We start from the raw sequence: 7340 nt of genomic DNA, 5'->3' as shown, positions 1-7340 counted from the left end.
ATACTGGAGTGGGTTGCCATTTCCTTCACCATGGGATCTTCCCATCCTGAGGACTGAACCTGGGTCTCCAGCACTGCAGGCAGATTCTTTACCATCTGAGCCACCACGGAAGCCCAATTGCTTTAAAGCAATGCTCAAACAGGGTTTTCCTGGTAGCTCAGCTGGTAAAAAATCCACCTGCAATGCAGGTTTGATTCCTGGGTTGGGAAGATCCCCTGGAGAAGGGATAGGCTACCCACTCCAGTATTCTTGGGCTTCCCTGGTGGCTGAGGCAGTAAAGAATCCACCTGCAATGTGGGAGACTTGGGTTTGATCCTTGGATTGGGAAGATCCCCTAGAGGCGGGCATGGCAACCCATTCCAGTATTCTTGCCTGGAGAATCCGCATGGACAGAGGAGCCTGGTGGGCTACAGTCCGTGGGGTTGCTAAGAGTTGGACATGACTGAGTGACTAAGCACAGCAGAGCACAATGCACAAACAAGTGAAATTAAACAGCCCAGGAGCAGGTAGAGGGAAGATCAGTCGGAAGCCCCTATGCAGTGATACTCACCAGTGATATCTCACTTAGTGTTACTTGCTCAGTCATGTCCAGTTCTTTCTGACCCCAGAGACTATAGCCTGCCAGGCTCCTCTGTCCATGGAATTCTCCAGGCAAGAATACTGAAGTGGGTTGCCATTCCCTTCTCCAGGGGATTTTCCTGATCCAAGAATTGAGCCTGGGTCTCCTGCACTGCAGGCAGATTCTTTACCATTTGAAATAAAGTAAATAAAATAAAATAAATAAAGGGAAGCCCTGTCTACATAGCAGGTGGTGCTCAGTGACATTTCATGGACAAAGATGGAGTTACTCCCAGTCTTATCAAAGACTGGACTCCAAGAAGCCAGTCTATGGGCATAAAAAAACCTCAAATCAACTTGTTATTTTTAAGAGTCAGTTGCTTTGCTGAAACCTGAGAACACAGGAAAGATTCCTGAACAGTGGGAGGCCTGAAGCAGAGCTGAGGTTTCAGCGTCTTTCCTTTGGAGCTATAGTGTAAATAGTCTTCTCTCTGATCCATGGAATGAAAACAAGTCCAAAGCAAGAGGAAGTATTCAGCTTAGGAACACCCTGGGCCTTGGCTCCGTGTTCATCCAAGCCCAGGCACTGGTTTGGCTGCCCCATGATGGCTTTGGCAGTTGAAGCCACAATGGATGGCTTCAGAGCCCAGCAGTAAACATGGTCTGGGGATTTGGAGAAAAAGGACCAGTACACCAGAGGACTTGAGTTGTTTAGAATTGATACTGACTTTGCCGAAAAGAAAGAAAAGAAAGCTAATGTGGGAAACAGGATCAGAGGGGTCACCCAAGGTCATAGAGTGAAAGACAGACAGTGGTGTCAAATGCATTGTCCCGCCTTCTTACTTGGTTCACTGGATAAACAAGGACAGGGATTTTATTTAACTTGGAAGAGGGAGTGGCATGGCGACATTTGGAGTCACACAGACCTGACAGATCCCAGTGAGTTGTGTGGGGAAAGGAGGGGAATGCCCTTAAAGTGCCTGGAACATAGGTGACACACAACGATATTAGTTCCCTTTTCTTACTACCACCCCATCTACCTGTCCAGTGGCAAATCTTACCAAAATGGTTTCCATTTTCACTACAAGGTTCAAGAACAGTCTTTCTTGACAATATAAGAGCACATGTAAAAGACAACCCACATTTACTAAACAGTGATACATTATTTTTTAAGCGTTTCATCCATTTTTACCAAATAATGATTATACCTGCTTACCTGATTTTAGCTTACTCTGTATTAAGCACAGGTCCAAGTGTTGTTCTAGAATTAATCCTCAAAATGAGCATATAAGGCAGAGAGTATTATGCTTTCTATTTTTCATGTAAGGACTGTAGTCACGAAGGTTAAACAACCTACCTAAGGTCATTCAGTCAGTGGCAGAGCCAGGACTGGAGCAGACCGTGCAGTACCTAAGCCCTACCCTGTTGTTGAGGCCCCTGCAAGGCTGCCTCCCGACAGGCACATGTCGTTCTTTATTAAGTACACAGAAAGCAGATCTAAGACATTATTAACAAAGGCCAGAATCAACAGAAACAAAAACACCTAAGCTCACTTATTATTAACTTTAGAGACTAATTAAAATTTATCCTGGGGAAAGGCTATTTCAGAGTCATTACAAATCCCCAACACAAGAGTAAATGAATTGGCCTGTATGTGACATCTCCCCTTTTCCACCAGTTGCTGATGTTTCCACGAATGAGCCTCAAAAGAGTTCAGTCAGTGAATCACGTTATCATACATATTGTCATTCATTCAATAAAAATGCTTCCAATGTGAACAGAGTGCTGTGAAAGGCATGCCAACACATGTAGGGAATGAAAGCAAACAAGAAAATGACTTTGTCCAAAATACTGAGAAATCTGTGATAATTACTATAGCCACTATGATAAATGAAATAAAATATCACTATTTCACTATAATTTTTTATTCAGTTCAGCACACCAAATATTTCCCAATGAAGATATTGAAGGGGAATGTTATTCTATTTAAGAAAGCAAACTACAAGCATTCTTAAGCACTTTAGAATAACCATTTAATCATAATAATAGATATCCTGGTTATTAATAATTATTCAATATTAATATTATGATTGTTCCTAAGTGTCCATCAACAGATGAATGGAAGAAGATGTAGTGTATACACACAGACACAATGGAATATTCAGTTCAGTCGCTCGGTTGTGTCCAACTCTTTGCAACCCCGTGGACTGCAGCACGCCAGGCTTCCCTGTCCATCATCAATTCCTGGAGCTTGCTCAAACTCATGTCCATCGAGTCCATGATGTATCCAGCCACTTCATCCTCTGTCATCCTTTTTTCCTCCTGCCTTCAATCTTTCCCAGCATCAGGGTCTTTTCCAATGAGTCAGTTCTTCACAGGTGGCCAAAGGATTGGAGTTTCAGCTTCAGCATCAGTCCTTTAAATGAATATTCGGGTCTGATTTCCTTTAGACCTGGATGGACTGGTTGGATCTCTTTGCTGTCAAAGGGACTCTCAAGAGTCTTCTCCAACACCACAGTTCAAAAGTATCAATTCTTCGGAGCTCAGCTTTCTTTATAGTCCAACTCTCACATCCATACAAGACTACTGGAAAAACCATAGCCTTGACTAGATGGACCTTTGTTGGCAAAGTAATGTCTCTACTTTTTAATATGCTGTCTAGGTTGGTCATAGCTTTTCTTCCAAGGAGTAAGTGTCTTTTAATTTCATGGCTGCAGTCACCATCTGCGGTGATTTTGGAGCCCAAGAAAATAAAGTCTGTCACTTTTTCCATTGTTTCCCCATCTATTTGCCATGGAGTGATGGGACTGGATGCCATGATCTTAGTTTTCTGAATGCTGAGTTTTAAGCCAACTTTTCACTCTCCTCTTTTGCTTACGTCAAGAGGCTCTTTAGTTCCTCTTCATTTTTTGCCATGAGGGTGATGTCATCTGTATATCTAGGGTTACTGATATTTCTCCTGGCAATCTTGATTCCAGCTTGGGCTTCATTCAGCCCGGCATTTCGCATGATGTACTCTTCATATAAGTTAAATAAGCAGGGTGACAATATACAGCCTTGATGTTGGCAATTTGATCTCTGGTTCCTCTGCCTTTTCTAAATCCAGGTTGAACATCTGGAAGTTCACGGTTCACGTACTGTTGAAGCCTGGCTTGGAGGATATTGAGCATTACTTTGCTAGCATGTGAGATGAGTGCAATTGTGCAATAGCTCAAACATTCTTCGGCATTGTCTTTCTTTGGATTGGAATGAAAATGACCTTTTCCAGTCCTGTGGCCACTGCTGAGTTTTCCAAAATTGCTGGCATATTGAGTGCAGCACTTTCACAGCATCATCTTTCAGGATTTGAAACAGTTCAACTGGAATTCTATCACCTCCACTAGCTTTGTTCGTAGTGATGCTTCCTAAGGCCCACTTGACTTTGCATTCCAGGATGTCTGGCTCTAGGTGAGTGATCACACCATCATGGTTATCTGGGTCATGAAGATCTTTTTTGTATAGTTCTTCTGTGATATTTGCCACCTCTTCTTAATATCTTCTGCTTCTGTTATGTCCATACCATTTCTGTCCTTTATTGTGCCCATCTTTGCATGAAATATTCCCTTGGTATCTTTAATTTTCTTGAAGAGACCTCTAGTCTTTCCCATTCTATTGTTTTCCTCTATTTCTTTGCATTGGTCACTGAGGAAGGTTTTCTTATCTCTTCTTGCTATTCTTTGGAACTCTGTATTCAAAAGGATATATATTTCCTTTTCTTCTTTGCCTTTAGCTTCTCTTCTTTTCTCAGCTATTTGTAAGATCTCCTCAAGTAACCATTTTGCCTTTTTGCATTTCTTTTTCTTGGGGATGGTCATAATATTCAATGGAATATTACTCAGCCACAAAAAGAATGATATAGTGCCATTTGCAGCAATGTGAATGGACCTAGAGATTATCATACTAAGTTAGAGAAAGATATCATGATATCACTTACACACAAAATCTAAAAAAAAAAAAAGTGCAAAAGAATTTATTTATAAAACAGAAAGATTCACAGACATAGAAAAAACATCTATGGTTACCAAAGGGTAAGAGGAGGAAGGCATGAGGAGAGGGGGATGACAGAGGATGTGATGGTTGGATGGTATCACTGACTCTATGGACATGAGTTTGAGTGAACTCCAGGAATTGGTGATCGACAGGGAAGCCTGGCGTGCTGCAATCCATGGGATCACAAAGAGTCAAACACAACTGAGTGACTGAACTGACTGACTGACTGAAGAGGAGGTAGGGATAAATTGGGAGTATGGGATTAACAGATGCACACTATCAAATATAAAATAAACAACAAAGATTTTCTTTCCTGTATAGCAGGGAACTACATTCAATATCTTGTAATAAACTACAGTGGAAAAGAATCAAAAAAAGAATATAGATATATACATGTGTATGTATAACCAAATAACCTTGCTCTACACCTGAAGTTAACACAATATTGTAAATCAATTATACTTCAATTTTTTTAAAAATTGGAAAAAATATTACAGTTACTAAATTTTTAGCTGTCTTGCCAGGCCATCCCTCTTTATTTGGAACTTCTCTTTTATCCCAAACTCTCAGGGGAGGATTGGATGGCCATTCCCCTGGCCATGGCCAATTGGATCGACTCACGGACTCAGCAGAGCCAACTGAATTCTCCTTTCCTTGGGAATTTGAAGTAAAGACACAGTGGCCATATTTAGGTATTGCTGGTGTTGGGCCAATGATGGAACCAACAGATAAGAAAACAGAATCTAAAGATGGAGAAAAGAGCAGATGCCCACAGAGGTTCTGGGACAGACAATCGGACCCCAAAGAATTCCTAGTTGCATAATTTCAGTTCCTATGTGACCCACTTGAGGAAACAAAGACCTCAGACTCATACTTTTTAAAATAATTATATTAATGGCATTGCCTAAAGAAAGCAAGGAACTGTTCTCAGACTGTCATGTGGTCAGCAGGGACAAAGGCCCTAAAGATGCTCAGGTAGATGGGAGAACTTAGTTTACTCTGCTTCAATGGGGAAGTCAGGACTTGAGGTGACAAACTAGCACATCTTAAAAGGGCTATTACAATGTTTGTTATTAAAATAATACAGATCTATCATTGTGTTGAGAGTTTCAGTTTCCTTCTCTACTGACATTGAGGACTTATTATGGATGGGTTGATTTCTTTATCTGTCTTGGTTATTAGTCCTTACGTGTTTAATAAGAACATCTCTTGTAGCCTTCCATTACTTACATTGCAACCTTAGTTTGGGTTCTCCCAGAATCAGATCTGAAACAAAGATTTGATTGCAAGTAGTTTGGGAGGTGATTCCAAGAGGCACTGGCAGGGGAATGGGAAACCAAAACAAGGAAAAGAAGAAGCCAATACAAGGTGTGTTAACGAGAAGGTGACTTCTGTGGGCTGCTGGGGTGCAATCCCACTGGGGAACTAGGAGACGATGTAGAACATGCTTCAGGATTGTCCTGTCAGACAGTGAGGAGCTGAGGTATTTATTTATCCACCAAATCTTGTGTGACATTGTTTAAGGCTCCTTTGCAGACAGTGTCAAGTTCTCAACACTCTGTCCTATGTCCAGAGATAACCCTCAAGTAAACTTACAGTAAGAAGCTATTAGCATGTAAGAATCAGTGAGCGCCAGAGGATATGGGAAGGGTACCCTGAGAGGGTACTCTGCTCTAACTTACAGGGGGTAAGAAGAGGGAGTTCCTCTTCTTTGCAACCAAGCTGTCTCTTACTAGAAAATTCCCACCAGGAAAGCTTTTGATAGGAGAGTTTAATTCATGGTGTTTCTTTAAAGAAATAAATCTTCATTTCAAAAAAACATATCTTTCATTCATTCTAACTGGCCTCCCCCTTTCAAGCTCCTGCTGTCTGAATTAGTGTCATCTTACTGCATTAGTAAAAGTTGATTCTACATTGTAAAATTTTCAATAAAAAGTTATAGGAAGGGAACAGAAATTGGACTTAAATCTAATGGGCCTGACAGTTGCCTTCACTAGCAAAGTCTCCTTGCATTAATTATTTATAGGCTGTGACAGTGGTGTGTCAGGAATGAAGATAGTTGTACAAGTCATCCATCTCCCACACTAAGAATTAACGACAACTCAAGACCAGACAGAGATGGCCAAACATGTGATACGCAAAGTCTCTTAATATTTACTACAGAAAATAGCAAGAGGGATAGAAGTCAATGAGAGATAGTTTATTTTCCTGTACTGAAAAATGGAGCTAACTCAAAAGGCCAAGGCTCAAACATCGATAATGTATCATCTTACCTCAGCATTACTCTTGTTACTACAATGCAAGTCGTCACTTAATACTGCTGTGTATTATTAAAGAAGCATGTTAACCCAACTACTGTACCAAGTGATAAATTTGTAAGTTTATAGAATAATGACACAATTCAAGACCACACAGAATGAAGGATTACCAGGATGTGGCCCACTGTTTGAAATGGAGGGCCCAATACTATGTTTTCTGATTGAATGAGTTAATGAGACATACTACCTTTCAATCTAGGGAATTTCAGTTGTAACAAAGAAAAAGAAGGCTAAAAAATGACTCCTTTATACCATTTTTTTAAACCAATTATATTACACTATTTTAATTCACTCATCTAGAATCCTCAAGCCTCTGTGGGTTGGAATGGACCTCAGAGTACAGCTTGGAATAGTGGATAAAGTGCTAGGTAGAAATTTAGGTGTTGGAATAAACTCTGCCTCTAATTATACGTGTAATCTTAGATTATCACTTCC

The sequence above is a fragment of the Dama dama genome, chromosome 29 (assembly GCF_033118175.1).
Source record: "Dama dama isolate Ldn47 chromosome 29, ASM3311817v1, whole genome shotgun sequence".
Taxonomy (NCBI): domain Eukaryota; kingdom Metazoa; phylum Chordata; class Mammalia; order Artiodactyla; family Cervidae; genus Dama; species Dama dama.
The sequence above is the reverse complement of the archived record's forward strand: the minus strand, read 5'-3'. Positions refer to the sequence as shown.